This window comes from Drosophila tropicalis, unplaced genomic scaffold (genome assembly GCF_018151085.1).
Source record: "Drosophila tropicalis isolate 14030-0801.00 unplaced genomic scaffold, ASM1815108v1 contig_1029, whole genome shotgun sequence".
NCBI classification, from domain to species: Eukaryota; Metazoa; Arthropoda; class Insecta; order Diptera; family Drosophilidae; genus Drosophila; species Drosophila tropicalis.
The window spans coordinates 30,317-46,092 of NW_027172389.1; the positions used below are offsets into that span (position 1 = coordinate 30,317).

The 15,776-nt window shown below is 36.6% G+C and overlaps 1 long non-coding RNA gene across 1 annotated transcript; it reads left to right on the forward strand.

Annotated features, from left to right (window-relative positions):
* The first annotated feature begins 918 nt into the window (after nucleotides 1-918).
* On the forward strand, nucleotides 919-2,029 carry LOC137572002 (uncharacterized). Its single transcript, XR_011031513.1, has 2 exons — nucleotides 919-1,572; nucleotides 1,688-2,029. It is a non-coding gene; the product is annotated as an uncharacterized lncRNA (long non-coding RNA).
* Nucleotides 2,030-15,776: the final 13,747 nt, after the last annotated feature.

The following is a 15,776-nucleotide window of genomic DNA, read 5'->3' on the forward strand; positions in this document are numbered from 1 at the left end:
GAAGTTATTGAGAAAGTCACTGTTTGTGACTTGGCCGTTTGTATGGGAGCTATATGATATAGTCACCCGATCTTGATCAAATTTGGCATAGTCGCTTATAGGCGTAGTAAACTCGCTAATATTAAGTTTCACGATAATAGCATAGAAAATAACAAAGTTATTGAGAAAAGTCACTGTTCGTGACTTTGGGGTTTGTATGGGAGCTATATGATATAGTATTCCGATCCGGCTGAATCCGAGATATACAACGCCTGCAGTATATACAAGCCTACGTGCAAAATTTCAGCTCTGTAGCTCTTACGGTCTAGGAGGAGTTTGCGTTGATCCAGACGGACGGACGGAGGACGGACGGACGGACGGACGGACGGACGGACGGACGGACGGACATGGCTATTTGAACTCGTCTCGTCGTGCTGATCAAGAATATATATACTTTGTATGGTCGGAGATGCTTCGTTCTATGCGTTGCACACTTCTGACCAAAATTAATAAATACCCTTTTTCACAGGGGTATAAAAAATTTGTAATGTCAATTTTTCATCATAATTCTAACTAAAAAACTCATTGCAAAAACTATTTATTAATTTCAATTACAAACTAATTTGCACTCTTGTTTCATGCTTTTAACAAAATAATTTTTGGATAATTTTCTGCCTCTTTTACAGTGCAGCAAAAACCTAGCTATGTAAACGGTTTTTGCTTGCTATGTTACTTTAATAAAGTGGCAAAAAATTACCAATTAATTCGTTATTACATAAATCCTAGACCATTTGGGCCTAGTCTTAATCAATATTGTCGTAATTTAATGCCTTCAGCACCTATGTAAATTGCTGTATATAATCACAAATGTTATAGATTCTAAGGTCTTAGAATGACAACAATAAAGGAGCCAATGGCCTTCGGCCATTGGTGCTAGTTTGACCATCGACTCAACACAAGAAAAAAAGAGCTCCGCTATAAGTTATTGAAAATTATAGTAAAAGTGGGAATTAATTGTCCAAAAAATTGTTAAAAATCGTGTTTCAATGCTCTTCACGCGTGGGCTATGGAAAATCGCCGATTTCCTAGCTAATTAATTAAATAAAAGACTTTTAAATAAATTTGTGTTGACCTAACCTAATAATAAAATTCGTTTGCTCAAACTTATATAATTTTTCTACTGGAAATTGCATCAAAAATTTTACTCAAAATCAAAGTGAACGTTAATTAATCAAAACTTTTAATATGTGTTTTTAATATATGTCGGTAAATGTCTATATATGTCAAATCTTTTAATTTGAAATAAAAAAATTTTTTCATGTGCGGCCATTTGCATGAGGCTGGAAGGAGAGAAAACTTTCCAACTCTCTTCCGCTTGTACGTGTATTAGTTCGACATACACACTTGTACAAAAGCCCCTCTCCGCCTCGCAAATATATTTCACACACATACATACAAACTACTATAATGAAAGAGAGTGATAAATTACTCACTAACACAATGACAAGTGCTCAACAAGTGCATACACATACGTCCTGTTCCACTGGAAGCCATAATTCGTCTATTACACACACACAGACATATGCCACACAGGTACACATGAGACCGTCTTTAAATTTGCAAAAACCCTCCCTTAAATCATCTGAAAGAGAATCAGCTGGTAAATTAATTAAAGATAATGATCAAAGCCAACAAATTATAATTTTAGACGATAGCAAAGACTCGCTTAATCATACAACTACTAAACAACATAATATACTTGCTGATGACGAAAATGTAAAATCTCCCAATAAATCTACAACAGATCTATGCGATCAAGAAGACCCTGCTAATAAATCCTTCTTTGACCCAGATTGTACTCTTATTTCTGAATTTTGCTCGAGTATGACCCCTCTCAGCAAAGCACCTACAAGTAATGTGCTCCCAAGCCCTATAACTCCTTTGATTGGGGCTTGCATGACCACAACTACTCCACGTTTAAACACAACTTGTCGTAGAAAATTAATCTACCCAGTTAAGCCAGCTAAAACTACGCGGGATGATGCCAAAACACCCGAGCCAATGGATATTTTGGCCCCTACCGATACACCAACTCGTCTCAAAAGGAAAATTGACCCTGTGTTAAGCTCTGATGACCAATGTTGCAAAAAATTTGCCAATCCAGTGGCTCTCAAACCTATGCTGCCGACTGGCAAGTTAAACAAACAGCATGCTACCTCACAACAACAAAAGCTCAATGCTGATGACATCCCATCTACGTCTAAGGGAGTCACACACATGAGCTCTAGTGTTATCTGTGATTTGCTCAATAAAGCCCCTGGACTGCCTAAACAACAACAACAAACAACATCTCCCGAACAACAACAACTAACTAATTCGATTAATCACGAATTAGACTTCTCACAACTGCTAAACAATGCTCAAGCGCGAATTCTACAACAACAGCTATCACCAACGCAACGACAACAACAAAATCCTACTAATTTGACTGACTTTACATCTGATTTAACAAATGTGAAAAATCAGGCCAGTCAGTCAAATATATAATACCAATCAAGCAAAAACTCTCTCCATAAAAGAGTTATTGCTTGAGAGCCAAGCAACTCTTGGGCAGCTATTAGATAAAAGAGCCAAACAACACAATGATCAAATGCAGCGACAGAAGCAAAAGGACCTGCAGAATTATCAAAAATATTTATTAAAACAACAACAACAACAACAACAACAGCAGCAGCAACAACAGCAGCAGCAGCAACATTCTTCAGCTAAACAACAATTAAATCAACAACAACTACAACAGCATAAATCAGATCATAGGAGTAATGTTAAAAAGCCTCCTGCAATTTATGTGGGCAACGTTAATAATATTTTTGACATTCTCAATGATCTGACCAGTGTTTTACGTGATGCTAATTTTAGCACAAAAACCCTACACAATGGTGACGTCAAAATTGTTTGCTCCGACACCAAATCATATCAGCTAATAATAAATAAACTTAATGATAATAAAGTTCAAACTTACACACATCAGGATAGTTGCAATCGTGGCTTTCGTGCTGTAATTAAAGGATTACACTCATCTACCCCCTGTGATTACGTTCGTGCAGAGGTCAATAAAATGGGTTTTGTAGTTCGTTATTTAAATGTAATAAAACACAAACATACTCGTTTGCCACTAAATATGTTTGAAATAGAATTGGAGCCTTGCTCCGACGATAAAAATAATGATTTTCTCTTGGTTAAAAGCATTGGCAGGCAACAGGTCTCCATACAGAGGCAATCTGTGAGAATGGAGCCTGTTCAATGTCACAGATGCCAAAAATTTGGCCATACTAAAAACTATTGCAGAAGAGACTTCGTTTGCTTGAAATGTGCAGGTAAACACGCTACTACTGATTGCCGAAAACGTATTGATAACCCCAAATGTGCTAATTGTGGAGATGGCCACATAGCCAGTTATAGGGGGTGTCTCGTTTACAAAGCAATGCTTAAGGATCTAGTTTCTTCAAAGAAAATCCTTGCTAATAAACATATTACCCAACAACAAACTGTACAACAACAGCAACTACAACAACAACTACCTAAAACACCAAAACCACAACGGTTTCAGTCAAATTCAGGACAGCAGCAGCAACAACAACAGCAGCAAATACTGGACCCTCAGATAAACCTACACCAATCGTCATCAGTCGATCTACAACATAAACTGGCAACTATCAGCAAGTCAAAACAACAGCAGCAGCAACGTAAATTAAAGCTTTACCAACACCAGTCTAAAACAACCAACAAATGGAGGCCTAAGACAATAAAGCGTAAATTAAAACCAATTATTAAAAATAAGCAGCAGCAGCAGCCTTTTAATTCTCTGGCCATTGGCCAGCAACTTGACGATGATCTTGATATTACTGAAATTCAACAACCTATGCAGTGGAATTTAATACAACAACAGCAGCAGCAGCCTAACTCTAGTCAAACAAATCAGCAACAACAACCTACTAATATAATAACAACAACAGCAAACACTCCAACGACAAGCCAACTATGGGAGGCTATCGGAGACATTAAACAATTCAAATTGCAACTTGAGCCTATCTTACAACAAGTTAACATTATTATGGCTCAAATTAAACCCATTGCTGAATTCATGTCTAATTTTAGTAACTACAACATCGATAATTTACCTAATTAATTAGTGGTAAATCCTCTAATCAATTAAACGGCATTTACTAAATTCTCTTTTTCTATAAAACGAAAAATTAATGAGCACCTTTAAATAACAAATTTAAATAATATATATATCTATATAAATATAACCACTTTTCTATAATCCACACACAAACTTTTCGATAATATATAAATTACATTAATTCACAAACTTTGATAATCACAATACTATTCTAATAGCAAAAACTCATTGCTATTCAATCGTCTTTGATATAAAATCAGCTGTTCTCACAGCTAAGGTCAACGAACTTTATTCAGTGCACAATTATCTTCCACATAAATACATATTAATCCAGAATCACGTATACTCCATAATGAGTTTTCGATATTTAATGCATAAGACGAATATATAATATTTTTATTATATTTCTGATAAAATCTTCACTATTAAAATATAAAATAATTATATATTTAATCAATAATCTGAAATTAATATTCATTGGTTTTAATGTCCAACTAATTCACTATTATTTACGCGCAAATACACTTTCGTTTTCACTAATACACATAAAAACATGATATGCTCATATTTCTCACACACACATACAACATACAATCAAATAGCCAAATTGACTCGGCTGCTGCATAATTTTAAACCCTGTACTAAATGATGATAAAGGCAAAATACAATCTAAGGACCAATCCAACCTCTGCAGCTAATTAAACGCACAGGCTGGACTGGTCCTTTTATCACATTTGCTGTCTGCTGCTCAAAACTATGTTTCACCTCTACACAACAATCGGAATTGCCAACTTTAATATACGATTGCTTACACTGCTTTTCACTTTTTATTAAGATAATTGCAAATACTTGATCATGTAAAAGCAAAGAAAATCTTAATACAAGTATATAATTTTATATAAAACAAATCACTTCACTTGACAAAAGAACAGCCACCAGCTGCACAACCGAAAAACAAAATAATACACAATTCTCTTTCAGTTCCTCATTCACCCACTTGACAGAAGATGATATTTTTGATTCTCGACGTCTCCTTTTTGGTGCTTAAATTCTAAGTCAGTACAGCCACTGCCTGCAGCTGTACGCACCCAATACATGAGCTACCCTGTAAAATCCAGACGATTATGGCATATCAGACCTGTGCCTTTATTGATCGTACCTTCCTGCAAATTAATTCGATGCACATACAACTATTTTAATATATTTATTCCTCTCTTTCATTAATTTTAATATGTAAAATTTATTAGTTCAATCTGTTTTATGCTAATTCTTATATTTTTAAAATAATTCATATTATAATCAATAATTTTAAATCATAATATATTATATTATTATAACATAATACTTTTTTTCACGGTAGCCTGCCTTCAGCAAGCTTCCTAAATCTTCTAATACTCATTACTTTGATTTCTTCTGCTCAATACTTGTTGCCGAGAGAGAGACGTTCCTCGGAGTTCGACACAACTGGCTTGTGTCCCTCCTAGCAACGTCTCTCTCATTCTCTGTTTATTTTGGCAATGTTAATTAACATTATGGTCTCCTCTGTAAGCTCCTGTAGGGAAATTGCTTTCATACTATGTTTATTTGAAACAAGATGCCCTAATTATGTTTGAGATTATAGATTTTGACCATTTGTTTGACATTATAATATTTTCTAGACCAATTTGGCCTAGCTCTAATCATTTTTCTAGTTTTTAATGCCTTCAGCACCTATGTATCCTTGCTGTATTTAATCATTTCTTGTGATAGATTCTAAGGTCTTAGAATGAAACAATAAAGGAGCCAATGGCCTCTGGCCATTGGTGCTAGTTTGAGCATCGACTCAACACAAGAAAAAAAAAAAGTCCGCTATAAGTTATTGAAAATTATAGTTAAAGTGGGAATTAATTGCCCAAAAAATTATTAAAAATCGTGTTTTATTGCTCTTCACGCGTGGGCTATGGAAAATCGGCGATTTCCTAGCTAATTAATTAAATAAATGACATTTAAATAATCTTGTGTTGGCCTAACCTAAAATAAAACTCGTTTGCTCAAATACATATATATCCATATAAAAGGAAAACTGCATCAAAAATACTACAACAACTCAAGTGACAAATTTTTAAACAAAAACTTAATTATGTGTTTTTATTCTATGTATGTAAATGTCATATATGTTAATGTTTTATTATGTAAAATTTTATTCATGTCCACATTTATGTAAGAGGCTGGAAGGAAAAAATCTTTTCCTCTTGGGTATGTATTAGTGTATATACATACACCTAAGATCTCTCTCAGCCCTTTACACATTACACACATACACACACACAATGGAAGGAGACAATACTTCCAGTGCCTTGACAAGTGCTCTCCCAGTACAAAGTTGCGAACCGCCAAATATGACTAGTGCCATACACGCACACAATCAAAACGAATGCTCTCCTACACCAATTGAAGCACCTATCATCGTGGAATTCCCGCTAAACCTAGAATTTTTCTCTGAGAGAAATACTGAATATAACCCGCTGTCCACTAGCCAGTATAAACCCATTTGCTCTAGCTCTGTCATTACACATTATTCTTATGAAGAGTCTAGTTCGTTCTCTACAAGTATTAAAATGCCTAATGGTGATGTCTCTCCTGCTGCCTCAGGCCCATCACAAGACCTGCCTGCCCAGAATGATAATCTCAACATAAATCTCCTTCCCATGGAGACTGATGTGGATATTGAGGAGCCGCAGCCTGCTATTCGTTGTGATATACAAAACGTCACACCAAAAAAGCCTATTAAGGAAAAAGGCGATGATGTAACTACACCGGAGCCCATGGAGGTTATAATTAATTCTGATTTGCCTTCCAAGCAAAAAAGAAAAATTAATAAAACTACACCAAACAATAACAACAAGAAAATTGCTATACCCCCCAGCGGACACAAAAACTGCAGCAAAAGAAAAACAACAACAACAACTGCGACAAACAGAGGTTAACATTCCTCTGTTAAATCAACAACATAATTCAAAGCAACATAACCAGCAGCCACCTGTTGATTTCGCTGCTACCCAATTGTCACAAATACATACTCCTGCTGTTGAGGAACAACAATTTCAAATTATACAAAAAGCTAAACCCAAACCACCTGCCATCTTCGTTACCAATGTGCCTTCTATATTACCAATCATGGACAGGCTAAATTGCCTAAACAGTGATGTTAAATTCCTTACTAAGACTGTCAAAAGTGGCGATATAAAAATTATATCAGAGGATCTGGATTCATATGAAAAAATTTTAGAAACTCTAAAGGATTCAAGTGACCAGATCTACACTCATCAAAATCGCGAGGATAAAGGATTCCGAGCCATTATTAAAAATCTGCACTACTCAACTCCTATTGATTACGTTAAAACTGAAATAAACAAACTGGGCTTTAAAGTCCGTTTTGTCAATAATCTCAAACAAACCCGAACTAACCAGCCAACCAACGTGTTTGAAATTGAACTTGAGCCTAGAATTGATGGGAAAAATAATGAAATTTTCTCAGTCAAGACTATTGGTAGGCAACAAGTAACTATTCAAAAACAAAACCGTAGACTTGAGCCAATACAGTGCCATCGTTGCCAGTTATATGGACATTCAAAAAATTACTGCCGCAGAAATTTTATATGCCTTAAATGTGCCGGAGCACACGCTACAACTGAGTGTCAAAAACACTTGGACAACCCAAGATGTGCCAACTGTAATGAAAACCACATTGCAAGTTACAAAGGATGCCCTGCCTACAAGTTAGCTCGATCCAACATGCTAAGAAACAAACAACCTAACAACAATGCACAAAATCAACCTCGTATACCGCAGCAACAACAGCAGCAGCAAGCTCTTAATAAAAAGCAACGTGGAGAGCAACAACAACAACAACACCAATCTCGCACTCCACCCTCTACTAGTCGCAACCAACAGCTATCATCGAATCACTCCAATTTGACTCCCTTGTCTAGTCAAAATGCCTGGCTACAGCCACTACAACCTCTTATTGATTCTCTAAACTTAATGTCTCAATCTATTCAAAACACACATGGTAAAATAATCAAAAATGATATTCCCTCATTAAAATTACCAACTAATAATGTTTCTCAACAGCAGAGTATAAACACCCACCAACTCATCGTTAGAAACAAACTAGCACCTAAGCAACTAAAACAAAACCACCAACAACAACAACGAAAAAGCAGGCCCAGCACTCAGCTGATGCAACAACCAACTGCCATATACCAAAAACCAAGTTCTCAACCAACTCAACTACATTTAAAGCAAGCTGTCAACATGCATATGCAGCATCTCATACAACAACAGAATCAGCAGCAGCAACGCTCAGTGGACCAGCAACCGGCCAAGGTACGCTTTCAACCACCGAACTTTAATCAGCCGCAGCAACAGCCTCAACAACAACAACAACAACAGCAAACCAAACAACATCAGCGATTTGCGCAAAGAGGAATTGTCTCAGCTAAATACCTACATTTCACTAGAGGGCACCCTACAGCTAGTGAACTGCAAAATATTGTCTTAATGGTCAAAACTCTGGCCAAACAATTACAACCCATCATTTCTTTCTTATCTATGTATGCTAATTGCATCAACAACGCTAATGAAAATAAATATGTCTAGTTTAATTACCAATGTCAACAACCATTCGTTCCCCTCAGCTTTGGGCACGAATATTTTCAATTTTCCTATTGGCAGTCAATATGTTACGCCTGCCAATAAGCTTAAAATCTCTTATTGGAATGCTTGTGGAATAAGAAACAAAAAACTAGAACTTTCCCAATTTGTAAATGATAAAAACATAGATATAATGATGATAATTGAAACTAGATTTGACCATGCTAATTTTACAGGTGGCAATAATCAGCACCCTTTGTTAATTCAAGGTTTTGTTACATATTATGCTCAACATCCTACCACTTGTAGAAAGGGAGGTGTAGCTATTCTGATAAAGGAAGGTATTAAACACTGTTCATTACAAATTATCTCTGAGGACCATGTACAATGCGCACCAGTCTCAATTGATCTAGGACCTAATGAGCAAATTGTCATTGCTCCTGTCTACTGTCCCCCAGTTATAAAATGGGACATAGAACAATTCACTGAACTACTGAACACTGTAAATGAAATTAGCTCAAATTCGAAATACATTATATGCGGAGATTGGAATGCAAAACACAACTGGTGGGGAAATCCTCGCTCCTGCATTCGCGGCAGAACGCTTCTGGAAGCAATACATATAAATAAAAAAGCCAGCGTTTTGGCTACTGGCTCAGCTACACACTTTCCATTCGATAGGCGTAAAAACCCCTCTGCAATTGACTTCGCAATTTATTCTGGAATAGACACTAATCGTTTTGTTACTAGCTCTAATGCTGACTTACATTCAGATCACCTCGCTATGATTATTGAAATAGGAATTGGCGGACATCCGTTCTACAAAAAACCTAAAAGAGCACTCTTATCTAAGCAAACAAATATCAAACGATTTCAAAAGGAACTGGACATGTTAACGCAGTTAAACGTCGAAATGAAATCTGGCCAAGACATCGAAAATATCATTGACTTACTCACTCAAAACATATATATTGCAGCAGTAAAGTCAACTCCTCCTGAACGAAAAAATTATCAATTATCAAACAGAAAATACCCGATATCTAGTAGCACTAAAAGACTACTAAGAGAAAAACGCAACTTAAGGAAAGCCTCAATTAGATTAAGGACTCCTCAGGCCATAATCGCATACAAATTGGCCTATAAAAAACTTAAAAAAGCTTTGGAAGCTGATCGGATAAAATATTACAATGGACTCTTCAATCAAATTAACACGAATGATAGATATCGATATGCAAAACTTTGGAAACTTGCCAATCATTTTAAGAGACAAGTTGAGCCAAATCATCCTCTAAAATTTGAAAATCCGATTAATACAAACACCACTGCACCCCGTATTTGGACTAAAACCAACGATGAGAAAGCAGAGGTCTACGTCTCTCATCTTGAAGCCCGTTTTACACCGAGACTTACAAATTCTATTGAATTTAGGGAAGAAATTAATACAACAACTAACTCTCTTATAAGACAGAAAACTTTACAAATGACGCCAATGCTCATGTGGAGAGAAGATGCGCGTTTCATGTTTAGCTCAAATGAACTCCCTCCTCCAATTTTCAAGCACATCACTATTAATGAAGTGATGGCCGAAATTAAAAATCTTGATCTTACTAAAGCTGCAGGCAAAGATAGAATTTGCAATCAAATTATTAAGCATCTACCATCTAAAGCTGTCTTACTACTAACAAATATCTTTAACTGCATGCTTAGAACTGGATATTTTCCACGTCAATGGAAACACGCTGTTATTAAAATGATATTGAAACCGAGTAAACCCTCCTCTGAGGTCTCATCATATCGACCAATTAGCCTTTTGGCTGGCTTCTCTAAAATTTTTGAATCTCTACTACTAAAACGTCTCTTCGACTGCGAACTTTTCACCAACGCTATACCTGATCACCAATTTGGATTTCGTAAGGAGCATAGTGCTGAACAACAAATGTCCAGAGTTGTTCAATACATTATGGAAGCTCAGGATAATAATCGCTTTTGCTCTGCTGTATACATCGACATCAGCGAGGCATTTGACCGCGTTTGGCATGATGGACTCCGCCATAAGCTCATCAAATTACTACCAATTCCTCTCTTTAACATTCTGGACTCATATCTTAAAGATAGGACCTTTGAAGTTTGCTGCAATGATGGAACTATATCTAGGCTAGGAAGCATCAACGCTGGGGTGCCTCAAGGGAGCGTCCTTGGCCCTGTGCTTTACTCTATTTATTCTTCTGATATTCCAATTCCATCTATGGTTAACTGCCAACCCTACAAGGACGAACCAAAAATCCACCTGGGTGCTCGTGACCTTCTTCTCTCTAGCTATGCTGACGACACTGTCATCTTATCTGAACACAAACATGCTCTTTATGCTATAAACTCAAACACCTCTTATCTAAATAAATTTATGAATTGGGCAGACAAATGGTGTGTCTCAATTAATATAAAGAAAACTGTTCATGTTCTTTATACTAGAAAAGTAATAACAAAAACCATAGAATCTCTGGCACCTAAAATTAATTCTCAGAAAATACCGAATGAATCATCTTATAGATATCTGGGCATCCATTTGGATCGTAAACTGGGTATGACTACTCATGTGAAATACCTCAAGACACGATCTAGAGGCGTGGAATGCAAGTTAAACTGGCTAATCGGAAAATCTAGCAAATTGCCAACTGAATGCAAAGTCCTTTTGTATAAACAAATGGTTGCTTCGATCTGGCAATATGCACTGCCCATTTGGGGAGCCTTAGCTTCGGATACACTTTTTGCAACTATCTGTGCAGCTCAAAACAAAGCTATTCGACGTATTACTGGGGCCTCCAGATATACTACTAATCAGATACTTAGAGACAACTTTAACATTAAATCCGTGGAGGAAGTCTATGCAACTTCTAGTGAACGACTCTTCTCATCTCTTTGCTGCCATGATAACCCGTTGGCTTCAATACTCTTTCTAAAACCGTTTCGACCTAGCCGAATTCTTAGGCCTAGATACGTCAAACAACTGGAACTTTATTTGGATCCTCAACTTACAACCTACAAAAATCTTCAACTTCCAATTCTGGGAGATGTTGTTAAACTCGCGGAAGATCGAGCTGCTAACATCCCATCGTTAATCAAAATACAAAAAGCTGAAGACGATCAACTAATGCGTGAAGACGAGGAAAAGAAAAAGGAACTGGCGAGACAAGCGAGACTCAAAGATGGTCCAGCTCCAATAATTCCCAGATGGTACATGAAAATGCTAAAAATCGGATTAAAAGAAGGCACTGAGACTAGAGACACCGTTAAAAGAGCTCTTGCTGATCAACCATTATATATACAACAAAAAATTATACCACCCCCTACCGATGAAGAAAGGATAAGAGAATCCATACAAACTGATGACCAAATTATGGCTTCTGGCATCAAAAATATGGAAATCTTTCTTATTGAGCAAATGGGACTCAATGTTATTGATCTTTCTTCTGACTCTGATGATAATGATGTTCCCTCTATTTCGATCGTAAAATCTACTCCGATTCTTCTAAAAAACGACAACTTTGACCTTGCCAAAATATGGAAGGACAAACTATATGACCCAAATTGCAAATGCATAGATAGCGGCAAAAGCAAAGATGGGCAGCAAAAAATTATTAAAACCAATCTGACAAAAGATCAGCCACAAATTGTAGCTGCAAAAACTAACAAAACGTCTCTTCCACAGACAAGACTGCTTCACAACTCTCTAACTGGATCTAAGCGCCTAATTGTTAACAACAAGTTAACTGCTGCCCACCCATTTCTCACTACTAATAGAGGGTCAGAGGGAGTTCCTCGTATCTGCCGACGACCACACAGCTTCTACGTGCGTGGCCGCCTGAAGACATCATCACTTAATTCCCTGTTAAAGGATGACTCCAGACGACCACACTCTCACCTGCTTCACCTACTGGCCGCCGGCCTGATGATGCTGCTACTCCCTCGCCCCCCAAATGCTACTTCTTTTATTGGGGCTGAAGACGTCTGGCAACTTATGACTGGTCTTCCCACACTATCTATTAAACCACCTAACTTAATAAAACGCAACTGGTGGACAAATGAGCACAGGAAGCAGAAGCCTCCTGATGATTAACATCAACTAACGATTTCAACTTTTTCACTTATCTCTCATTCAATAAACAAAAAAAAAAAATTTGTAATGTCAATTTTTCATCATAATTCTAACTAAAAAACTCATTGCAACAACTATTTATTAATTTCAATTACAAACTAATTTGCACTCTTGTTTCATGCTGTTAACAAAATAATTTTTGGATAATTTTCTGCCTCTTTTACAGTGCAGCAAAAACCTAGCTATGTAAACGGTTTTTGCTTGCTATGTTACTTTAATAAAGTGGCAAAAAATTACCAATTAATTCGTTATTACATAAATTCTAGACCATTTGGGCCTAGTCTTAATCAATATTGTCGTAATTAATGCCCTCAGCACCTATGTAAATTGCTGTATATAATCACAAATGTTATAGATTCTAAGGTCTTAGAATGACAACAATAAAGGAGCCAATGGCCTTCGGCCATTGGTGCTAGTTTGAGCATCGACTCAACACAAGAAAAAAAAAAAAAGAGCTCCGCTATAAGTTATTGAAAATTATAGTAAAAGTGGGAATTAATTGTCCAAAAAATTGTTAAAAATCGTGTTTCAATGCTCTTCACGCGTGGGCTATGGAAAATCGCCGATTTCCTAGCTAATTAATTAAATAAAAGACTTTTAAATAAATTTGTGTTGACCTAACCTAATAATAAAATTCGTTTGCTCAAACTTATATAATTTTTCTACTGGAAATTGCATCAAAAATTTTACTCAAAATCAAAGTGAACGTTAATTAATCAAAACTTTTAATATGTGTTTTTAATATATGTCGGTAAATGTCTATATATGTCAAATCTTTTAATTTGAAATAAAAAATTTTTTCATGTGCGGCCATTTGCATGAGGCTGGAAGGAGAGAAAACTTTCCAACTCTCTTCCGCTTGTACGTGTATTAGTTCGACATACACACTTGTACAAAAGCCCCTCTCCGCCTCGCAAATATATTTCACACACATACATACAAACTACTATAATGAAAGAGAGTGATAAATTACTCACTAACACAATGACAAGTGCTCAACAAGTGCATACACATACGTCCTGTTCCACTGGAAGCCATAATTCGTCTATTACACACACACAGACATATGCCACACAGGTACACATGAGACCGTCCTTAAATTTGCAAAAACCCTCCCTTAAATCATCTGAAAGAGAATCAGCTGGTAAATTAATTGAAGATAATGATCAAAGCCAACAAATTATAATTTTAGACGATAGCAAAGACTCGCTTAATCATACAACTACTAAACAACATAATATACTTGCTGATGACGAAAATGTAAAATCTCCCAATAAATCTACAACAGATCTATGCGATCAAGAAGACCCTGCTAATAAATCCTTCTTTGACCCAGATTGTACTCTTATTTCTGAATTTTGCTCGAGTATGACCCCTCTCAGCAAAGCACCTACAAGTAATGTGCTCCCAAGCCCTATAACTCCTTTGATTGGGGCTTGCATGACCACAACTACTCCACGTTTAAACACAACTTGTCGTAGAAAATTAATCTACCCAGTTAAGCCAGCTAAAACTACGCGGGATGATGCCAAAACACCCGAGCCAATGGATATTTTGGCCCCTACCGATACACCAACTCGTCTCAAAAGGAAAATTGACCCTGTGTTAAGCTCTGATGACCAATGTTGCAAAAAATTTGCCAATCCAGTGGCTCTCAAACCTATGCTGCCGACTGGCAAGTTAAACAAACAGCATGCTACCTCACAACAACAAAAGCTCAATGCTGATGACATCCCATCTACGTCTAAGGGAGTCACACACATGAGCTCTAGTGTTATCTGTGATTTGCTCAATAAAGCCCCTGGACTGCCTAAACAACAACAACAAACAACATCTCCCTGAACAACAACAACTAACTAATTCGATTAATCACGAATTAGACTTCTCACAACTGCTAAACAATGCTCAAGCGCGAATTCTACAACAACAGCTATCACCAACGCAACGACAACAACAAAATCCTACTAATTCGACTGACTATACATCTGATTTAACAAATGTGAGAAATCAGGCTAATCAGTCAAATATAAATACCAATCAAGCAAAAACTCTCTCCATAAAAGAGTTATTGCTTGAGAGCCAAACAACTCTTGGGCAGCTATTAGATAAAAGAGCCAAACAACACAATGATCAAATGCAGCGACAGAAGCAAAAGGACCTGCAGAATTATCAAAAATATTTATTAAAACAACAACAACAACAACAACAGCAGCAGCAACAACAGCAGCAGCAGCAACATTCTTCAGCTAAACAACAATTAAATCAACAACAACTACAACAGCATAAATCAGATCATAGGAGTAATGTTAAAAAGCCTCCTGCAATTTATGTGGGCAACGTTAATAATATTTTTGACATTCTCAATGATCTGACCAGTGTTCTACGTGATGCTAATTTTAGCACAAAAACCCTACACAATGGTGACGTCAAAATTGTTTGCTCCGACACCAAATCATATCAGCTAATAATAAATAAACTTAATGATAATAAAGTTCAAACTTACACACATCAGGATAGTTGCAATCGTGGCTTTCGTGCTGTAATTAAAGGATTACACTCATCTACCCCCTGCGATTACGTTCGTGCAGAGGTCAATAAAATGGGTTTTGTAGTTCGTTATTTAAATGTAATAAAACATAAACATACTCGTTTGCCACTAAATATGTTTGAAATAGAATTGGAGCCTTGCTCCGATGATAAAAATAATGATTTTCTCTTGATTAAAAGCATTGGCAGGCAACAGGTCTCCATCCAGAGGCAATCTGTGAGAATGGAGCCTGTTCAATGTCACAGATGCCAAAAATTTGGCCATACTAAAAACTA